The following is a 24,086-nucleotide window of genomic DNA, read 5'->3' as shown; positions in this document are numbered from 1 at the left end:
CAAGGATAAGATGTAGTAATTTACAAAGTGGCAGTCTACGTTTATGACTTTGTGTTACTACGAATATTTTATGAAGGGGTTACGTGTTTAATAAAGTCTTGGGATATAATTAATTAATAAGGCCTAGAGTGCAATTATATTTATATAGTGGTATTAAATATAATTAATGGTAACTTTGGACTTGTCAAGAGTTGACGGAAAAGCCCAAGGCCCATTAGAGCTAGTGTCTTATTGGTCCCTTTTGGTCCCACTCCAAGCCACACACTAAAGCCCAATTGGAAAGACCCAATAGGCCAACCCAATTAGATAATCAGTTAGTTATAAAGGGAGAAACATACAGAATTTTTAATTAGAAGAGATTAGAAAAGAAAAAGAAACGGTGTGTGAGAGAGTGTAAGACACACTTTCATTCTCCCTTGAAAACTGATTGAGAGACCACACATCTTGGGTGTAAAGTGGAATTGGAGTGAAGATTAAAAGTGTTCCCAAGTGCTTCTAATCTTTGTTTTGAATTTCTCCACACCAAGGTACGCCATCTTGTTCTTAAATTCTGAAATTTACATTGTGCACGTTATCAATCATGAATGAAATAGACCCTTGTTCGTCGCTTCCGCTATGGGTTTTGCATGAGATGCAAAACCAGAATTTTTCCTTCAAGTTACATATATGGAGGAATGAGGAAATCATGGCTACATTTCACAGGGAGGAGGCCGAAGCTATATGCCAAATTCCACTAAGCCGAAGAAATGTTAATAATGCTATAATTTGGCTACATAATTCAAAGGGTGTCTTTATAGTAAATCCGCTTATCATGTTGCTAGAAAACTTCAAACTGATGGCAATTGGGCAAGAACATCAAGGGGCTGTGCTGGAAAGAACATTTGGGCTGCAATATGGAAGCTTCGACTCCCAAACAAAATCAAAGTATTCGGATGGAAGGCTTGTCATGACATATTACCAACTTCAGAGAAACTGACTAGGAGGAAAGAACTTCATGTAAATAAATGTCCCATATGCACTAGAGAATCGAAATCATCAATTCATGCATTGTGGGGTTGTGCTTCGGCTCAAGACATTTGGGCAAGAAGCATTCAAAAATTTCAGAAAAGCCAGCATGGGCAGTCATATATGATGCAACTGATGGAGGACTTGTTGGAGCACCTGACTTTGGATGAGATGGACTTGTTCTGGACTCAAGCGTGGTTAATATGGAATCAGTGAAACTGTGTGGTGCATGGAGATAAATTGAAGGATCCGAATAGCTTAAATAAAAGAGTAGAGGAGTATGTTGAAGAGTTCAAACATGCTCAAACTCACTTGACTGTTCAGATGGGGCAGTAACTTAGTGGGGATGTTTGGCAACCACCACCACAATCGGAATATAAGCTTAATTTCGATGCAACACTATTCTCGGGTTTAGACAGATTAGGATATGGAGCAATAATTTGAAATGACAAAGGAGAGGTCATGACTGCTATGACTGCTAGTGGACCGAAAGTGAGTACAAGTGATGAAGCTGAAATGCTTGCATGTAGAAGAGCTATTGAATTTGCTGGTTTCTCAAGGCTGGTCATTAAGGGTGATAATATTAATGTAATCCAAGCCATTTCTTCTTCATTGGAAAATAATTCACTGTTTGGTAATGTAGTTGATGATATTCGCCATTTGATTTAGGGGTTACAATGGACTAGTGTTTGCTGCATAAGGAGAGGTGGAAATAAGGTGGCACATGCATTGGCTCAATATGTTAGGAATACATTAGATGAGGATTTGTATTGGATGGAGGATTTTCCCCCACCTACAATGGCAGCGTTGTATCTTGATTCTTTATCAATTTGAATGAATGAATATTCTTCTCTCCAAAAAAAAAAAAAAAAAAAAAGTGCCCATTTTTATATGTAATTTTTTAATAAAAATATAATTTATTATCTTTTTCATCTAATAGGGACATGGAAGTAAATTTATATAAATTACATTTTTAATCCCTTCTCTTTTTCATTTTCAATCAAACATCATAAGAGAAAACTAAAATCTTTTCTATACTCTCGCTCTTCCATTCTCTACTCATTTTTCATTTTTCCACTTTTTCATCTCCCCAATTAAATGGGCCCTAACTTGGTAAAAAAGAATCCTATTGAATAAATCTCTCCAAAAAAAAAAACAAAAAAAAAATTGTGTAGTATGGTTTAAAGATCAAATCATGTTCACGGCATGCAAATTGTATAATGAAAAAGTATAGGAGTAGAACCAGCTGTTAATTGTGTACTTTCACTAAGTTTCATTCCTTCCATTTCTTCTAAAGCGTCAAGTTTAATCAACCTCCATAGGAGAGGGCCAGCTCGAACAAGACTGGGTTGCAATTTGCATGCATGGATGTCATGAATTTGTCTGTTCTAACTCTGGTGTTCTTATTTTTCAAATTGTTGAAACTCACTTGACCTTAGGCCATGCTTTCACACCCAAAAACTTGTCTAACATCTCTCCATCGCAAATCTAGCTAGACCCGTTAATTAAGCTTCATAGATTTGGATTTAAACCCTTTTGCCTCAATTTCATTAAAATAATCTACATATTTGGAAATCTAACAAGCTAGAGTTGGAATCTTAATTTTATGAAATTGGCTGGACTTATCCAATAATCTTAAGGTCAGGACCAATTATAGCTCCATAGCTAGAACCACCGCCCACCACCCCATATCCCCTTCCCACTTTGGGGCATCTTTTTCACGTTGTTCATAAAATTTGTGACATGTTTGCAGTGTAAAAACTATATACTTCATGTTGGGTGCACTGCACCATGTTCCAGCCCACACTTTGTCTTAACTCATTAAATGAGCTTGTTGGACAAGTGCTGAGATGTCAGCAAAGAGAAATGAGATTGCAGCTTGTCCGAAAGAGAAGAATTAGGTTCATCTTTTCCTCTATAATTATGTACAAAGGTACAGCAACATTTAAGAAGGGATGTACAAAAGTCAAGCCACATAAATGTATATGTGATGTTAAACTTGTGAGACACGTTGGAAGGAAGAAAGAAAAGAAAGAACCGAAAAGGCAAGGGTCATTCGGCCTAAGGGAGAGCTAAAGAAAGAGATTTGGTTGAAGCAAAGTAAAGGTAAGTGGCTTGCATTCATTGTGACTAGATGTGAAGAGTGTGAAAGAGAGAAAAGAAGGAAAGATGAAGTAATAAAAGGAGAGGTCATTCGGCCATTTGAAGAAGTCTAGAAAAGAAGTGATGTCCCAAAGTGTGAGGACTAGTGCAATCTTGAATAACTGTGTGAGTTAGAGCAAGTAATAGAGAAGAGAAAAGTAGAGAGTAAGAGAAAATTGTGAGAAATACACAGTGAGGAAGGGAGCAATGAGTGAAAAGAAAAAGAGAGTTTTTTTTTGCTCAAGTTGTATCTCTAAGTGTTGTAATTTCTATTTAATATAGTGAAATTATTCGGAGTTTGTCCCGTAATTTTTCCCTTCAAAGAGAAAGGGTTTCCACGTAAATTTTTGTGTTCTTGTGTGGTTGTGCTTCCGCTGTGCTTGCTGAAATTTATGTACAATTATATAAAATTTTTCCTAACCAGAGGTATCAAAGCGTAGGTTCGATTGGGAGCAATGGCAGGAGAAGAAAGAAAGTCATTAGGAATTGAGAAGTTTGACGGCACAGACTTCTGCTATTGGAAGATGTAGATCGAAGATTATCTATATAAGAAGAAATTACATCTTCCTCTTTTGGGAAGGAAACCAGTATGGAAGAAGAATAATGGAGTCTTCTTGATAGACAGATGCTAGGAGTTATACAATTAACTCTGACAAGATCAGTTGCACACAACGTTATGAAGGAAAAGACCACAGTGGATCTGATGAAGGCTCTGTCTAGGTTGTATGAAAAGCCTTCGACTAACAATAAGGTGGATTTGATGAAGAAGTTGTCTAATCTAAAGATGGTGGAAGGTATTCTTGTGGCTCAGCATCTAAATGAGTTTAACACCATCACAAATTAATTGTCCTCTGTAAAGATTGATTTTGACGATGAGATCCGTGCATTAATTGTTTTGGCTTCTTTACCAAACAATTGGGAGGCCATGAGAATGGCAGTGAGCAATTCTGCAGGAAAAAGCAAACTCAAATATGATGATATTTAAGATTTGATTCTAAGTGAGAAAGTTCGCAGAAAAGATGCTGGTATAAATAATGCACAAGATCAAGCTCTTGTCATGGAGAACAGAGGCAGAAATAGAAGCAAAGGGCCTGATGATCGGGCCAAATCCAATGACAGGTCACAGTCAAAAGGTAGATCTCAATTTAATGAGATGAGAGAATGCTTCCATTGTGGGAAAAAGGGCCACATAAAAAGAAATTGTTGGCATTGGAATAAAGAACAAACTGAAGAGACAGATGAAAAGAATGAGAATAAGAAGAATACTGCAGCAATTGTGTTTCATGAGGATGTTCTGATGCTCTCTCTTAAAGAGCAAAAATGTGAGCATGTTGCTAAGAATGATGTTGAGTGGGTTGTTGATTCAGCAGCTTCCCACCATGTTTTTCCCACAAAAGGATTGTTCACCACATACAAAGATGGTGACTTTGGTGTTGTGAAGATGGGTAACTCCAATTACTCAAAAATTGTGGGAATTGGTGATGTGTGCATCAAGACCAATGTTGGTTGCACAATGATATTGAAGGATGTGTGGCATGTTCCAAATTTAAGGATGAATGTGTTTTCTACACTAGCTATGGATCGAGCGGGTTATAGTAACCATCTTGGAAATGGAAGATGGAAACTCTCTAAAGGATTATTAGTTATTGCTAGAGGGTGTGCTTGTTGTGGCATGTACAGAACTCATGTGAGGGCTTGTAAAAAAAAGTCCAATGCAATTAAAGTTTTTGAGAAAACTCCACAGTTGAGAGTTGATATTAATGGTATTGCAGCCAAGAGAGTAAAATTCTCTCTACCTGAAAGTGATTTAAATGAGGAAGTGATATTTGATGAAAAATATCATGATGCTAGGAAGAATGATTAAGTGAAAGATCATGAAGGCCTTGTGCAGGGGGAGTAATATCTTCCACTGGAGATTGTTGAACCTCTTGAAAGGAGGTGTACTGAAGAACATCGTGCAATTAGCTTCGAGAATATTTGGGCTTTTGATGAGGGGGAGCCAAGAAATTGGGTTAGGGATATCTAAGGTGAAATAAATTATTTCAAAATGAAGGTATTAATTTTGATGAAATTTTCTCAGTGTTAGTGAAGATAATGAGGAAGGTTAAGTCTAGTGTTGACTTGGCCAGAATGAATTCTAATTGAAGAGTTAGATCAAAAATCTCCTCTATAGTGGGCTGGAGGGGGAGATTATTGGGTGCACTGCACCATGTTCCAGCCCACACTTTGTCTTAACTCTTGTTGGACAAGTGCTAAGAAGTTAGCAAGTGAAATGGGATTGCAGCTTGTCCGAAAAAGAAGAATTGGGTTCATCTTTTCCTCTATAATTATGTACAAAAGTACAGCAACATTTAAGAAGGGATGTACAAAAGTCAAGCCACATAAATGAATATGTGATGATAAACTTGTGAGACACGTTGGAAGGAAGAAAGAAAAGAAAGAAGCAAAAGGCAATGGTCATTCGGCCTAAGGGAGAGCTGAAGGAAGAGATTTTGGTTGAAACAAAGTCAAGGTAGGTGGCTTGCATTTATTGTGACTAGACGTGAAGAGTGTGAAAGAGAGAAAAGAAGGAAAAGATGAAGCAATAAAAGGAGAGGTCATTCGGCCATTAGAAGAAGTGAAGAAATGAAGTGAAGTCCCAAAGTGTGAGGACTGGTGCGGTCTTGAAGAAGTGCGTGAGTTAGAGCAAGTAAAAGAGAAGAGAAAAATAAAGAGAGTAAGAGAAAATTGTGAGAAATACACAGTGAAGAAGAGAGCAGTGAGTGAAAAGAAAAAGAGAGTTTTTTTTTTTTGCTCAAATTGTATCTTTAAGTGTTGTAATCTCTATCTAATATAGTGAAATTATTCGAAATTTGTCCCGTGGTTTTTCCCTTCAAAGAAAAAGGGTTTTCACGTAAATCTTTGTGTTCTTATGTGGTTATGCTTCTGCTATGCTTGCTGAAATTTATTCAAAGTTTTATAGAATTTTTCCCAACACTTCCAACCAACATTTATCACGTGTATATAAATAGACATTTTCACAAAACATCAAGATCGGAAACCTCTCTCTCTTTTTACTCTCTAAGTCTTATCTCTCTCTCCAAACCATTGCAATCTTGCATTTTTCAATCCATAGCGAATTAGCAATGAATATTGCTGCTCCAAGTATTGAAAATGCTGGACCTTTCACTCGTGCATGTGGATGGCACAAGTTATTGCCTAATAAGATAGTCGAGATGGCACAGAAGATTAAGAAACTGGGACAAGATGATCCACGGAGAATTATCCATTCGCTAAAAGTAGGACTGGCTCTCACATTGGTTTCCTTATTCTACTACATCCAACCACTCTATGGTCGTATTGGTGAAAATTCAATATGGGCTGTCATAACAGTCATTCTTGTCCTTGAGTTTTCTGTTGGTAAGCTTGCAACTTATTTACCATGATATATATAAACCAATTTACGGTATAACAGCTTCAGAATTGGAACTATCAATTCCATTGTCAACGTTTTTCTTTTTGATTTTTTCCCAATCTTCTGTAGGAGCAACTCTGGCAAAAGGCTTAAACAGGATGCTAGCAACGTTGTCAGCTGGTGCTCTAGGTGTTGGAGTTCATCACCTAGCAACTCTCTCTGGTGAGAAAGGAGAGCCCATTGTACTTGGATTCTTCGTCGCTATGATAGGTAACATGTTACAGACATATTGTGATAATTTAATGTCATAGTTCAAAATTCTCAAACTCATTAGAGGTCTTATGCATATATGCAGCTGCAACAGTAACATTTGTGAGATTCTTTCCCACAATGAAGGCGAGGTATGATTATGGTTTGATAAGGTGCTACACATGGCCCATCAAAGGGTAACCACAATCATCATGGGTAGCTTTATCGCTATTGTTACATGCATCTGCATACGTCCCGTTTGGATTGGAGATGAACTTCAAAATCTGGTAGCTAACAACATTGAAAAGCTTGGGAATTTCTTACAAGGTATGTATTTTATGCTCCACACACACACACACATATATGAAACTTTCATGCCCCATATATAAAAATCATGGACACTCCAAAACTAGTTTGTGTTGGACACATGTCCATTTCAGATATGTCATGAACATAACACTCTTACATATGTGTCCATAATGTATTGGGAGTAAAAAAAAAACATATTTATGTTTTTAAAGATTTAAACAATTTTTATTTATTAATTTTGAAAACTTAGAATAAACAAAAAATATTTCTATAAATAAATAAAATATACCTATTAATTATTTTTTGTAAACCGACTCATGTGCTAATTCTTCAAGAATTACCTTGTGACTATGTCACATGTCCTGTTCGTGACCTTAGTATATAATTCCTTTCCATTCTCTCTTCTTTCTCCTTCTTTTTTTTTTTTTTTTCCTTCTTCTCTTATTATCTAATTTCTCAATGGTTGGGTTTTTTTTTTTTTTTTTTTGGCTTTTGCTGTGGAGAATCAATATTGACCAATACAAACTTATAGGATTTGGGAGTGAATTCTGCAAAATATCATAAGATAGGCGGCCCTTGAGTGATATAGCATTTTGTTAGGACATATGTGTTTCACTTGTTAGGAACATATGTCGTTATTTTATGTAATTAACTAATCTTTTGACAAAACGCACTTTACTTGTATTTAGGTAGATCTAGGATGTTTTTTATACTTCAAGAAACAGAGTTTCAAGATCAAGTATTAAAGCCATGCAAGTCTGTCTAAGAAACAAGCTAAGAAGTGCCTGTCATTGAAGCTCGATAGCTAGTATCTATCGAGCTTAAGAAGCTATTCCAACCCCGTAGCTCAAAAGCTGCTCAACAGTATCTTGACAGATGCTATCTGTCGACATTTATGAAAAACAGAATTTCAAATATGTTTTGACTCCAATCCGTGATTATGTGTTTAGGGCTTATTTTCTCACAACTCTAAATATTTATAAGGCTTATTTTAGAGACCGTCACATAAGAGAATAAGATAATACAAGGAGAACACATGCAAAAGGTGACCGAAGCCTTATTCTCTCTGAAAGAAACTACTGCGTTTTGTGCCTTAGGGTTTTGTAACTAAGTGCTTCTTGATCTTCATTGTTGATAAAGTGAAGAACTTTGCAGCCAACATTCTTCTTCCCCAAATTGGTGAGTGAGTCAGTGTATCAAAAGGGTGGCATTCATATATTGAAGAGTTCAGAGGTTCTAAAGTAGTAGAAGGTTTCTGCTATGAGTTCATCTACGGAGATTGTAGAGTTTAGGGACAAAGGTTTTGTACTAGATCTGAAACTTCTCTTTACTAGATCTAAAACTTCTCTTTACTATAGTGGATTGCTTTTCGATAAGGTTTTCCCCCAAGTTTTTTACTGTGAAACTGGTTGGTTTCATTGGTTTTCCTAGGTCATCATATCTTGCCTTATTTACTTTTCCGCTGCACTTATATTTGACATGATATTGATGTTTGTTTGTTTTAACAAGTTTTATTCATAATAAATCTAATTAACAACTTGGGTTTAAAACTTGTTAGTTCTATTAACAGGGGAATAAATTTCTTATCAAGTGGTATCAGAGTGGGTACACTCTGATTGGATTAATTTCCTAAGTGTGATCCTTGACCCTGTTGTTATAGAAACTCTTGATTGTTTTGATTTGCATGATCTTGTGTTGAATGATGATGATGATTTTCAAGATGCTTATTGCAAGCTTTATAATATTTGTATGAAATCTCTTGAGCGTTCCACAAAATTAAAAGCTAATTTTAAAAAGGTCAAACTTGAAAGAGATGATTTGATTGAAAAATTGGATGAAGCAAATAATTTGAATGAGAATTTCAAAAATTAAATTTCATCTCAGGTGGGCAAAATTAAGAGTTTGGAAGAGCAACTAGTTGAATTTAAAACTGAAGTTGAAAATTTAACTAGTGCCAAACTAGTTGTTGAGCCTAACTCAAAAGAAAAATATTTTTATATTCCTCCATTTAAAAGGAATAATCAAGAGTTGAAGGCTATTATTGCTAGGATAGACAAAAGTAAACAATCTAATGTTAACGTTGAAGTTTCTAATCCTATGTCTAAAACTCTTCCTAGGATGAAAGAAAAATCTGTTTTTGTCCCCACTTATCATCATTGTCACATTGTTGGTCATATTAGGCCAAATTGTCCTAAGTTGAGGTCTCTATCAACCTCTAAGGTTAGAGCTTCTTTTAGGAAATCGAGTAGCTCTAAAACTGCTCATGTTTGTCACCATTAACATATACCTTTTTTTAGAAAGTTATTAAAAGTTTTGAGTTTTTTAACTCAATTTCAGGAGAATCTTAATTCTTCCATGTCCTTCTGTAGACATACTAGGACACGTGCATTTTCATCTTCACGGCCAAAGACTCGTGCTGTGTGGGTGAGAAAGGACCCTAAGACTTAATTGTCCTTTTTTTTTTTTGTCCTCTGCTTTAATTTTTTCTATCTAAAGTAGAACTCTCTTTGCTTGATTTCTTATTTGCTTTTGAAATCATGCTTTCATGTATCTACACCTTTCTATCATGCCTTCATGCATTTGCATCTTTCTTTCATGCTTTCATGATTGTTTGTCTTTTTTTGTTTGGTTGTTTAAATTTTATTTTGTTTTGTTTTCAAAATAAAAAAAAAAATTGAAAAATTCAGAAAAATACAAAAACAGTGTGTGTTTATGTACATTGGTTCTTGTGAAACTTAAAATGGCCATTGAAACAAATTCTCTAAACTTTGTATCTTTTGTAGCTTAGATGAGCATCTCTATGCACAACTAAGCAAGTGAGCTTTGTGGCTCTTTGTTTGTGATGAGTAAGGTTAAGTGATCTTTTGTACTTAACACTTGTACCACTCTTTTTGACGAGAATGACTAGAAAATCCTAAGAGAAAGGTATAAATAATCATCTCACCACTGTTACCCGCCAATCATGACATGACATATGTATGCTTCGGCATAGCAAAAGTGCAATGTCAATGACATCCGTATGCTTCGGCATAGCAAAAGTGTAATGTCAAAAAGCTTAACATAATTGGGTATTTCTTTTCTCTCTTTCATATACCCATGCATGATTTGCTTAATAAAAAAAATTATGCAAAGAAAATAAAAGCAAAAAGAACAAAATGCTTTAAAACATGATTGCAAGCGTGTATTTTAGCAAATATGGGAGTTATAAGATGTACCTCGAAGCTGATAGTCTCTATCAAACAATTATGATCGTGTATAAGTTAAATTGATTTACTCATACCCCAAATCGTCATAACATAGAGACACTTATGCAATCTTGCAATGTTTTCACACACAACATGCAAAATTCTTTGCTATTTTTGATACATGTGCAGGTACAATGTGATTTGGCCATCACAAGGTTTACATATGTTAATGTATGCTCACTAAACTGTCTTAACTTGTTTTAAAATATAAAATTGGTTAGACTTGTTTAGTGTGTGTGTGTGTGTGTGTGTATTTTGGATCAAAATGCATGAAATTTTTTTCTTGTTGAGAGATGTTTTTGAGAGATCAAAATGTTGATTGGATCCTTGGTTGAGTTGTATGTTTGATTGCATTCATATCTGTGTTTTTCTCCTCCTTGAAAAACAGTTTTTAAGCAATCTCGACACCTCCTTGACACCTGGCTATCTGTCGAGATCTTAAGCTGTTCCTTATCGCAATCTCGACATCTCTCGACAGCTAGGTGGATCGATCGAGATTTCTTCTAGATCCTCAATAGCTTCTCGACACCTCTCGATCGATCAAGATTTCTTCTGGCCTCTCAATCGATCGAGATTTCTTCTAGCCTCTCGATAGCTTCTCGACACCTCTCAATCGATCGAGATTCTCTTTCATACATTTTTTTCACATGTTTTGCATGTTTCTTTGATCTTGTCATCCATAGCATCTTGTTTCATTACATTTATACATTTTTGTGGATTCGTTTTGCCCCCTTGATCATTTTTTATCTTCTTTATGTTTCTTGGGTAAAGCTTTATAGCTTCCAGTACCCTCTATCAATCGTGACAAAAAGGGGGAGAAATTGGAGAATTTTTGATTTCTTTCTTTAAGATTCTACAAGTTAGGGGGGAGAAATACATGCCCTTATAAGGAGGAGATGTGTTTCATCTTGTTAGGGGGATTTATGACCTTATTGTTGTTGTAGGAGCTTCTTTTAGCTTCTTGTTCTTGTACCTTAGGTTTTGTGACCAGTTTTACATACATTGTGCTTATCCTTGTTATATATATATGTGTGTGTGTGTGTGTGTGTGTGATGATGTATGTCTTCTTCACCTACCTTTACATGTGTTGTTTCTTTTCTATCTCAATACACATGCTTCTTATATTTTGTATGTAATCTATTGTTTCTGTTTCACACAAAGATGCTTTGATGTATTTTGTTTAAAGTGTTTCAGAAAAACAGGTTGTCAAAGTCTACTTGTCATGAACTCTCTACTTGCAAAGTTTTTCAAGAGTTTATGTTAGAATAGATTTTATTGTATTCAACAAGTGAGCATGAGTTGAGTGTTTTATGACTTCTCTCATATGTTTATTTGTTTGTTGTAGTTTTTTCACGGATTGCCAAAACGAGATATTGTTAGAACATATGTGTTTCACTTGTTAGGAACATATGTTATTATTTTATGTAATTAGCTAATCCTTTGAGAAAACGCACTTTACTTGTACTTGGGTAGATCTAGAATGTTTTTAATACTTCAAGAAATAAGGTTTCAAGATCAAGTGTTAAAATCATGCAAGTCTGTCCAAGAAACAAGCCAAGAAGTGCCTATTATTAAAGCCCGACAACTAGTATCTATCAAGTTTAGGAAGCTGTTCTAGCCCCGTGGCTCAACAGCTGCTCAACAGCATCTCGACAAATGCTATCTGTCGATATTTATAAAAAACATAATTTCAGATTTGTTTTGACTCCAATTCGTGATTGTGTGTTTAGGGTTTTTTTTCTCACAACCCTATACATATATATAAGGCTTATTTCAGAGGTCGTCACATAAGAAAATAAGATAATACAAGAAGAACACATGCAAAAGGTGACTGAAACCTTATTCTCTCTGAAAGAAGCTATTGCGTCTTTGCGCCTTAGGGTTTTGTAACCAAGTGCTTCTTAATCTTCATTGTTGATGAAGTGAAGAAATTTACAGCCAACATTCTTCTTCCTCAAGTTGTTGAGTGAGTCATGTACTAGGATTCGTGCAAAGGAGTTAGTCACGTATTGGGATCCATGCATCAAAATGGTGGCATTCATATATTGAAGAGTTCAAAAGTTCTAAAGTGGTAGAAGGTTTCTGTTGTGAGTTCACCTACAGAGATTGTAGAGTATAGGGACAAAGGTTTTGTACTAGATCTAAAACCTTTACTATAGTGGATTGCTTTTCGGGAAGGTTTCCCCCCAGGTTTTTTACTGTGAAATTGGTTGGTTTCATTGGTTTTCCTAGGTCATCCTATCTTGTCTTATTTACTTTTCCGCTGCACTTATATTTGACATGATATTGATGTTTGTTTGTTTTAACAAGTTTTATTTATAATAAATCTAATTAACAAATTGAATTTAAAACTTATTAATTCTATCAATCGGGATCTAAATTTCTCATCACATTTATTCAAGGATATAAAAGCCTTCTCACTTCAAAAAAACAATGAAGAAACTATGGTGAGTATAAAATTGTCGCCCTAGCCCTCTTGTTTTCACCTCAAAAAAAAATGAAGTTATTTGAGTTCCATAGATACTTGACTCTTTTTTTTCTTCAATTTTTTGCAATTATTTTTTAATTTTCAGGCTAATCTAGCAAGATGGGAACTGTGGCACTATCGTTTTGGGCTCTTTCATCCTTGGAAACAATATGTTAAAGTTGGAACCCTAACTCAGCAATGCACCTACAAAATTGAAGCTCTTAACAACTACCTTAACTCTGAGATTCAAGTAAATCAGCAATACTCAAATTTTTAATCGATAATTTATTTCACACAAGTCATTATGTATAGAAAACGCTTCTGCGAAGATTATGTAGAAACAATTATGTATACTTTTTTTTATATTTTATTTGCTGCTAAAGTGTATACTCTCACACACACGAACATAATCTTCACTTGTACATTTCAAGACTTGTCTCCCCGGATCTGTTTGATAAATCTCTTGAAAAATAACATTTCTTAAGAAGGTTGAAGGTTTGACGTTGACCGCATGCATTTTGTACAATGAAAAATTGGAGTAGGAAACCAAAACAATTATGTATATACACTTTGTCATATACATTACCACAATTTATGTACGAGTCAAGTAGTGATTGAATTTGTTTTTCACCAAAGACTAGAGAATCAGTTATGTAATCTAACTTGTGAAAAAGTCTTTGGTAAAATGAGTTGTAGGAAACAGTACTAGCTGTTAATTGTGGACTCCACTAGTTTCATTCCGTCCATGCATGCTTGCATGCACGTACCTACGCATGGAAGCCATGAATTTGAATGTCCTAATATATATATGGTTCTTATTTTTGACCTTAAGGCCATGCTTTCCGACTCAAAATTTGTAATAACATCTGTGCCTTAATGCTTTTCTTTTTTTTTCTGTTTGATAAGCACAAATGTTTGATGACACTGGTTGTTACCTATTTTGACCAATAAAGTACTTCAAGTTAAGAACCAATTAGACATTAATGTGCCTGTCACTCTGTCGGTACAACCACATTTCCCTTTCCACTGCCGCGTTGCTTTCACATTGTTCATAAAAAATTGTGATATGCGTGTACAGTGTACTCCAAAATTTTTGAAATTCTCATTAAAGCTCTTTAAAAAGTTAACTAAACTTAATTATTTTAGGCTTCCCCCAGTAAAAATTATGAACTCCTTAGAGGAAAAAAAAATTAATGCTTTAAAAGTGATGCTACATCATTGTTATTATGCCACGTGGTATTATTTTATTAAACTAATTAAATATATGTGATAAGATTTTGTGTCATTTGACAAAAAATATAGATGGAAGCGTCGTTAATCCAAATGAAATATAACTTTAAGAGTGTAAAATTCAAATTTTGAAATTTTAGGATATAAAATCCAAAGACACCGAACTTCAAGGATGTAGTTTGCACGTTAACCTTTTTTTTTTTTTTTAGTGCACTTTAGAAAGATTATTTGATTTACAAATTTTATATTTTTTTAAGAGATATATTAAGCCCAATAGTATAAGTTCAAGTCCAATCTAACATAGTGTGCAAGCCAAGTATTATACTTGCAACAAGTCTATTAATCATAGTTAATATATGACTAATCTAGGATTTAGCCTTTTATATGTACCTATATATATTGGGTTCATTGTAACACAAAATTTGTACTTGGTTTGCACATTAAGCAAGATTAGGCTCCCCTATGCTATTGGGTTTAATATATCTCAAACAATTTTGAAGGTTTTTTTAAAGAAAAATGAAACTTGCCGCAAACGAGCTTGATTGTAGGATGTTGTATAATGATATGATAACAAACAATGTTAAATAAATATGAGGAAAGAAATATAAAAGAGAAGAAGAAAGAAACGTTGGAAATTTATGTGGTTTAAACTAACGGTCTACAAATACGGAGGAAAACCTTTGAGAGCTACATAACTTCTCTATGAGTGAAGTATAAATCTTGTATTACAATAAAAGAGAAACCTTAAACTGACCACACATTAACTATAGTTAATAGACTTGTGGTACAAATATAATTTTTGTCTTGTACACATTAAGTAAAATTGGGTTTGGACCTTGACTATTGGGCTTGATATGTCTTTAACAAACCATATTAAGACTTAAAAGTGTGATGGGTAAGGCAAATGACAGTTTTTTCCTTAAGTTCAAGAATTATTTGATAATGGTTAAAAAATTTCTAGTCAAATAAAGCAAGAATATTATTAATAAGGGTAAATTTCAGTAACTTACCCTGGGATTTGGGTCAATACCAACTAAGTCCAAAAGATTTTTAAATTGATCAATTTAGTCCCTAAACACTGTTAATGTCATTAGTCATCCCTTTCTTCTGTCTCTCATCTCTCTGATTTTCCCCTGCCCTCTATTCTCTCTCTTGCCCCTCTCTTCTCCCTTTGTGTGTACACCCAGCCAAACCCATACCAAATCAGCAAGACATACATAGATTTTGACTAATGAACCCATCAAATTCTTCTCTTTTACAAAGCCAAACAAAATCACTGCCTCACCACCATTGTCAGTTTTTTTACAAACCCACCACCACAAACAAAGCTTACATCACTAATTTAGGCACATATGCACAGTACATCCAAGCCCATTGGAAATCAACCCCTATATCCTATTTTCCAAACCTTAATAGCAAAGCTCCAAACACCCAATGTCCCATGGGTGATGTGATGTGTTATTGTGTTAGTCACATATCACAACTACTTTTTTTTTTTTTAAATGTGAATAAATGTGTGGTTTTCCTCAAGGTTCGGAAAATATCAAGGACTTGCCTATGTTTAGTACGATCATAACTTTAGATTTTTGTTCTTCATAACAAATACACTTGTATGATTTCCTTTCCCTCATAGTAAGTTGTGACATTATATTATATTTTCAAATGAGATTCTAACGCAAAATATAACTTTAAATAATGACTACTAATTAAAATGATTGATCAAAAGAAAAATAAATAAATAAAAAATAAATATTTGAAGTTATTTCAATGCAAAAACGCCTGCAAGACAGGGTGAAGCAAAGACTTTAAGGGTCCTTTTGATAGGCATCTATATTTTTGTACCTAATTGAGGATTGTAGGCTATTGTGCCTAATTGAGGGTTGTAGAGTATTGTACCTAAATGACACTTAGTGTATCTGTTAGTAGCAGCATATCAATTAGTTATTTAGTGGGAGCATTTTGTAGTTAGAGTAGCTAGGGTCATGCTAGTATAAAGATCAGGAATCATAGTGTACAAAGGATTAATAAATGAATTCTCCTGTTAATCTCCTTCTTTTCTCTCTAATCCTCTGTACTCTCATTTCTTTCTCTCTTCTCTACTTCAAAGGCCCAGGTCCCCTCAAAGTGACCTACCTTAATTCCTAATTTAATCACACAATTCCTAACATTGGTATCAAAGCATCCGATCCTTCTACACCACCATGACAGAAACTCATTCCAACTCACAGAATTCAAAAAAGCGCAACTTTAGCTAGGGTTTCTGAAAATCATAAGTAGGCTTTACAAGAAATTTTGAAACAATTGCAGACCATTAATAGGTTCATGCAGAGAATAGTTGAAGCAGAGGAGAAGCCACAACAAGCTCCAAGTTCAGGCTCTCAAGCTCTTCTCTTCAACAATCATGTAGGAAATTCAAAATCTTTGCTTGTGAATTCTAGTAAGAATCTGAAATTGGAGTTTCCTAGGTTCCAAGGAGAAGATCCAACTTGCTGGGTATATCAAGCAAAGCAGTTCTTTTCTTATCACAACACTCTGGAACATCAACAAGTGGTTATGGCATCATATCATCTTGATGGGGAAGCTTTAATTTGGTTTCAAAATATTAAACAAGCTAGGGATTATGCTAGCTAGGATGTCTTCGTTAAAGCTTTACAAACCAGATTTGGAGTCACAACTTATGATGATCCTATGGAGGCACTTACCCATCTCAAGCAAACTTCCTTTATGGTAGCTTATAAAGGTAATTTTGAAATTGTCTCTAACAGGCTTGTAGGGTTATCTGAGTCTCATAAACTTAGCTGTTTTTTTAGTGGATTAAAGGATGAATTTAGACTACCAGTGAGAATGTTAGTACTTAAGTCCCATAATGAAGCATTTGGGTAAGCTAAAATCCAGGAAGAGTATTTACTGAGTAGTAGGAAAGGATTTAGGGTTCGTGTAATTGATAATGGGAAACCTTCAATTCTCGGATTGCCTAAGTTTAAGAGTAAGACTGATCAGAAACTCAAGCTTCCACGACAAAGGTTAACTAGTGCTCAAATGGAGGAAACTTGGACTTTGTTATAACTGTGATGAAAAATGGCAAATAGGGCATAGGTGTAAGGGAGCTAAGTTGTTTTTACTTGAAGGGTGTGATATGGAGTTTGAACAAAAATCAGGGGCGCAATTGGTGGAGTTGGAAGATGATGAAGTGATGTTGGGACATCAAGAAGCTGTGCAAGCATCTGGGAATATGGTTGCTCCTACTGAAATTACTTTGTATGCTTTAGTGGGTAGCCTTCCTCTCAAATAATGAGGGTTAGGGAAAGGATAAAGATTAGAGAGGTGATGTCTCTCATTGACTCTGGAAATACACATAATTTCTTGGATGCTACTGACTTGGATAATCTGAGGTTACCACTTGATACATCACAAATTTCAGAAGTGGTTGATGGCAGTAGTGTTAAGACATTAGGGGTATGTCATGGGGTTACCCTTTTTATTCAGGGGTATAAATTTGTGTTGGATCTTAATGTGTTGCATTTGGGGGGGTGCGCAGTGGTTCTTAGAACCTAATGGCTGAGTACATTAGGTGCGATCATTTGGGATTTCAAGCTATTGACCATGAGGTTTTGTTACTTGGGTAAAGAGGTGTTCTTGCAAGGTTTGCATTTGTCGCCATCAACTTTTTCAAAGGCCGACAAGCTCTTCACCGATTCAGCAAAGGAGGGTTTCGTTCTTTAAATCACAATTGTCAACACTGACCAATCACTACTAGCTACTGCTCTGTCTACCTTGTTAGATCAATTTTCCAAGGTATTTGACATCCCTTCTAGATTGCCTCCACTCCAAGGGCATGAGCATTAGATTGTACTCAAGGAAGGCACAACACCAGTCTGTGAAAGGCCCTACAAGTATCCCTATTTCCAAAAATTTGAAATTGAAAAGATTATCAATGAATTACTTGAAGTTGGTTTCATCCAACCTAGTCAAAGTCATTTATCTTCACCTGTCCTTCTTGTTAGAAAAGCTAATGGTAGTTGGAGGATGTGCATAGACTATAGGGCTTTAAATAAGGCTACTGTTAAAGATAAGTTTCCAATACCTGTGGTAGATGAATTGTTGGATAAACTTGCTAGTGCTGCCATTTCTTCTAAGTTAGATTTGAGATCAGGCTACCACCAAATCTGTATGAAACCTGAGGATATTCCTAAGACAACATTCAGAACTCATGAGGGTCATTATGAATTTCTTCTGATGTCCTTTGGTTTGACAAATGCACCATCTTCCAAGCTCTTATGAATGCCAAATTCGGACTTATTTGAGAAAATTTGTCCAAGTTTTCTTTGATGATATCTTGGTCTTTAGTTCTTGCTTGGAAGATCATCTGTCACATTTGAGAATTTTTTTGGACACCCTGTTTTCTAATAAGTTGTATGCAAAGAAGTCCAAACGTGTATTTAGGTGTAATGAGGTTGAGTATCTTGGCCATATTATATCTAGTGATAAGGTCGAGGTAGATCCTAAGAAGATTATGTCTACACAGCAGTGGCCTATTCCAACCACTCTTAAAGCTTTGAGAGGTTTCCTAGGCCTCACTTGGTATTATAGAAAGTTTATTCAAGGGTATGGAGCTATTGCTCAACCCTTAACAAACCTCCTTAAAAAATATGGGTTTCATTGGTCTGATACAACTTTAATGGCCTTCAACAAACTCAAGGCAGCTATGGTTCAACCTCCAGTTTTGGCTCTTCCCAGTTTCTCAAAGCCCTTTGTCATTGAGTGTGATGCTTCTGGGGTTGCTTTGGGGGCTATCCTGATGCAAGCCAACAAACTCATTGCCTTCCACAGCCAAGCCTCAAAGAGTAAACACCTTCATTTTTCCACTTATGAGACTAAATTGTTAGCATTGGCAACTGCTGTCAAGAAATGAAGGACATACTTGCTTGGAAGACCTCTTGTGGTGAGGACTAACCATCAAAGCCTCAAGCTTCTGCTTGAACAAAGGATTACCACTCCTGCTCAGCAAAAATGGCTTGTTAAGCTCTTGGGGTATGCATTTGTAGTGGAATATAAGAAAGGAAGTGAGAATAAGGTGGCTGATGCACTTTCTAGAAACCCTGACTTGCCTCCACAGGCTAATTTACAAAAGACTTGATGTTTATTTCTCCTTGCAATTCCTGATCCTACTTGGTTGACCATACTTAGGACAACTACTCTCAAGATCAAAGCTTGCAGCAACTTTTTCAGTCCATTTAAGTTGGTACTGCTCCCAAGGGTTTCACTTGGCAAAATGGCCTAATTTTTTACAAAGGCAGATTTTTTTTGGGGTTACATTGCCCTTTAAAATCCCAAGTTCTGCATTTAGTTCACAGTAGTCTTATGGCAGGCCATTCTAGTTTCCTTAAGTCATTTCTGAGCCTCCCAAGAGTGAGAATGTCAAACCAGTAGAAGTTACACCACCTCTTAGGAAGATTAGAGTTGATCTTAAAGAAACCAAGCCTAAGAATCCTAATCTACCTAAGGACAAGTTGCATGATGGACCGGTGTGGGTTTGACATTGTTGTGGAAAGACTGACATATTCGTCCAAATTGTTTCAAGTTGCAAGCTACCAAGCGAGCAAATAAGCCAAAAGTACCTGTACCTCAAGCACAAGATCCTATGGTACTTATTGGTAAATTGGTAAAAGTTTTGAACCTTTATACCAACCCTAGAGTTGCTCAGAATTCTCATGTGAATAATAACTCCAATGCTATAATTGCATCTAAAAAGTTTTGCATGCAAAATGCTCAATCTAATTGAGTCCTTCTGACATGGTCCTTGTGCTTCATCTCTTAATTCCTTGTGACCATTTTTCTTTTGTTGTTTTGTTTTCCATTTTTCCTTTAGGAATTGCATTGCATTACATTCATGCATTTCATGTTAGGTTGTTTTTGTTTTTCCAAAAATATAGACCAAAAATTAAAAATTAAAAAAAAAAAGGAAAAAGAAAAGGGAAAAGGGAAATTTTTTTTTTGCTTAATATATCTTGGATTTTGTAATCAAAGTTGGCCATAGTATTTTTACATAACATGCTTGTGTACCTTGTTCAGCCTGGATGAGCTTAATTTTATTGCACTTTGCTAGTTTTGGCTATGCAGTGCATGTTGTGTGGGAATTGTTCATAGTTTTTTACCACATGATCTTAATTTTGAAGTCACATGCTTTTGATTGTAAGGACTAAAAAATCCTAAGAGAAAAGCATAAATAACTATCTTACCACTATTTACTAGCCAATCATGAACACCTTAGTGTATATCATAAGATTTTATACTCGAGAAAGTATAGCACATGCACAAAAAGAACATAAGGTGTAGCCTCGGTTATAATAAATATTTTTTTTAAAAAAATTGGTGTGTACATTATCTGGCTTAAATATCAATTAACAATGAAATGAAATTGGTGTGCACATTATAAGGCAAAACAAGAAACTTCCATGATTGCAAACTTGTTTTCTAGGAGATGTGGGAGTTATATGATGTAACTCTTTAGATGATAGTCACTTTCAATTTTATGTAATAAATTCTGTAGAAAATGTTATTGATTACTATCTGCTTATCACCTCACATATATCTCATGTTGTTACTAGTTGCACACACTACACAAGTTATTCCTAGTTAAACTTAGTACGTGATATTGTGTGTAAATGTGTTTTGGCCATCCAAGATTATATGCCCTTGATGTTAATGCAAAATATGTTTGATTTTTGAGTTTTGAGGACAAATTGTATGAAAAATTTTGTTTGGGGAAGATTGGGTTCAAATTCAATTGTTTTTTAAAAACTTTTTATCTCATTCTCAAGCATTCCATTCATGAAACATTGAGTTTTGAGAAGTTTCTGCATTAAAATGCCTTGTTTTCCAAAAAATTTGAATTTTCAAGATTTTCAATCAATCAAATCTGTCTCTCGACCGATCGAAAATGTGATAAAAAGTTAGGTTTAAATCTGCCTTGCTCGATTAATGCTGGATCGATCGAATATGTTTTTCAATCGATCGAGACTTATTTTTGACCGATCAGATTTCGGTCAGAAGGTTTTTAAAAAGGTGATTTTTCACGTGCTCATCACACTTTTCAAACTTTTTTCAAAAGTTTTTCCACTGTTCCTCCTTAAACGATCTTATCCAAGCCTATTTTGTCGTTTTCTTCCTAAATTTTCTCAAGTGCTTTTGTCTTCAAGTGCAGGTAAGACCTAAATACCCTTCTTTTTTATTAAAATCACAATTTTCATGCATTTTTCATCGAAATTTTCGAACATAAGAGATTTGGGATTTTTGTGTTTTCACTTGTTTTTAATCAAATTTGTTCAATGGGTTTTTGTTCCTAGATGATATAAACTTGATTCTTATGCTTTAATTTGATCAATTTTGTGATTTGGGAAAAATTGGAATTTCTAGGGCTTGAAACTTTAAAAAATTGGGGATTTTGTTCAATTGGGCTAAAATTAAGGAAATTGGCTTGTGTTGTTGGTTGATTATGTCATTATATGATGTTATCTAACTAGTATAATGATAAATTGATCAATTTGTTGTTCTTTTTGAAAGTGGTTTTTTTCCAAATTTGGGGTTTTTGCTTTAAACCTCTGGGTTCAAGTCAATTGATGTGTCATGAAGTACAATTGAACAAATTTTAATACATTAGAGCATGCATCATATGTGCATTCCTTACATGCATCATATAGATTGTTATTTATTGAGTTTTTTGTGCTCTAACCTTGTCTAATGCAGTCTGCCATTGTGTTTTTTTTTTTTTTTCCTTTTTGTCTATTCTCTTAGCACAATGGTTAGGAAAACTAGGGCAAACAAGAAAACCTCCACACCCTCTACCCCTGCTTTTGATAGTGATAGGTTTCAAACTGAGAAAAACCAAGCGACCTATGAGAAACTAAACATTTTTAGGTCGATCTGGGCTAAGCGTAAGGTCATACTTGATGAGTTAGATCTAGAGATACGTAGGAACTTTGAGCGTACGAGCTGGTTACCACTCTTAGAGGTAGAGCATCCTCCTCTGGCTTCTTTGATTAGAGAGTTCTACTCGAACCTCTCTTTCCACTCCGATGCTTCCAACACTCAATATGTGAGGAGTTGGATAGGGGTAAGGAGTATGTCATTACACCCCATCTAGTGGCCTCTGCTCTAGGTGTACCTTTGGTACAGCAACCCGTGTACCCATACACTGAGTCCCCTCCTCTTAATGACATCATGTCTTTCATTACCGGTACCACCACTAGTTGGGATAATGATCCTCATATCACTTCTCATGAGCTTATTGAGCTCAATTATTTGTTTTTTCGGATTGCTTGTCATTCTATTTGGCTTATCTTTCATTTTCATACCATTCCCATTGAGAGATGTGCCTTTTTTTAAGCCTTAGTTACTAATGCTATTATGAGTTTTCCTACTCTTTGTATTCAATATGTTGTTGAGGTTCCTAGGAGTAGTGCAAAATCTCATGGTCTTTCTTCCCTGTTTTTATTCATAGAATTCTTTTTAGACTTAGGTTTAGAGGATTTTCCCACGTCTAAGGCTGTACATATCATAGCTCCCATAGGTGCCACCTTTCTTCGGCAAAAAGCAGCTCAGATGAAAGCTAGATCTAAACGCCCTAGAGTTGAGTCTTCTATAGATGCATCTCGGCCTTCTACATCTGGCGACCCCACTGTTGAGGAGTATGTTTATCCTACCAGCGCTGTTGTTCCTCCACCTTTTTCTAGTGATGCTTCTATATGGAGTTTACTAGATATTATGATGACCGTTCAAGCAGCTCATGGATAGATTTTTGTGAATGTGCTTACTGAGCTTCAAGCTTTACGAGCAGATTTGGCGAGTGTTGGACATTCTTCTCCACCTCCACCTTTTGATGATGAATCCTGATTGCCCTTTGGCAATACGTCACACAACGGGGAAGTACATATGCATGATATGGAGTTGTTTTTGTTTTGGAACTAGATTGTATCTAGGTGCTTCCTTGATGTATTTCTTTTTATTTGGATCATGATGTATTTATTTTTGTGAGTTGTATATGTTAAGGGGAGATACTTTGTTTGATGTTTCTTTTACTTGTTTCTTGTTTCACATATGATACATTGGTTATTGATTTATATTATGAGGTTATTCATGGTATATGTCTTTTATTTTCTGTGTTGTGAAATCAAGAATTTATTTTGTTTTACTTGTATTTTCCACACATGTGTTTATGTGTTTGTTGAGGGTTTTAGGAATATACAGGTTAATTCAGTCATGGCTACTGTCTACACTGGCAACTGATAGATATTAGTTAGGTTGAATTGTGTTTAGAGCATTTTAATTTTAAATGGGCTGTTTTGTAACTTTCAGCATTTCATGTTTGTGATGTGTTTTGTCACGGATTGTCAAATGGGAAGATTGTTAGGTTCTAAGACTGTAGGGACTAATGTATTAGAACTTCAATGTGTATTGTGTTAGCAACCCATGATCAAAACATAGAGTCTAAGTTTAGGCTTGCTCAAAGTATGTTTTGTTGTAAAGTTGAAATCTAGTGATTATAGAAATTATTGGTCAAATTCTGCAAGGCTCGATCAATTCAAAATTAGATTCGATCGATTGAGAATCGTGCAGATTGTTTTTTTCTGCAGAATTTCCAACTCAGCCCAAGCCCGTTTGACGTGTAGGGTTTTATGTTTTATGTCTCGTATAAATAAAAAACCCTAAACTACGTTTTAGAGGCTTTTGATATGCTGTATATTTGAATCTCTTGTGAGATCTAGAGGTGTTTACCTTCATACACACTTAGGGTTATCAAGACCGTGATTGATGTCAAGAGCTTGGTGATCATTTCAGTTGCTGCACAAAGAACATTCAAGAAGATCAAGATTCACAAGTAAGAGAACTTGCGTTTGCAGTGGATCAAAGAAAGAAGTAGTCCGTAGACTCAGAGCTATCATAGGATCGTGGTAATAAGTTTTCTATTCGAGGTAGCAATAAAATGTTAGTGGTCTAAGTCTTATTGTACAAACCTCAATTCTTTCTAGTGGATTTGCTTTTTACC

The 24,086-nt window shown here is 35.3% G+C and overlaps 1 pseudogene; it reads left to right on the top strand.

Annotated features, from left to right (window-relative positions):
* The first annotated feature begins 6,272 nt into the window (after positions 1 to 6,272).
* LOC142606273 (aluminum-activated malate transporter 8-like) lies at positions 6,273 to 17,333 on the top strand (annotated as a pseudogene).
* Positions 17,334 to 24,086: the final 6,753 nt, after the last annotated feature.

The sequence above is a fragment of the Castanea sativa genome, chromosome 8 (assembly GCF_040712315.1).
Source record: "Castanea sativa cultivar Marrone di Chiusa Pesio chromosome 8, ASM4071231v1".
NCBI classification, from domain to species: Eukaryota; Viridiplantae; Streptophyta; class Magnoliopsida; order Fagales; family Fagaceae; genus Castanea; species Castanea sativa.
This window is presented reverse-complemented; position numbering and strand designations above follow the sequence as displayed.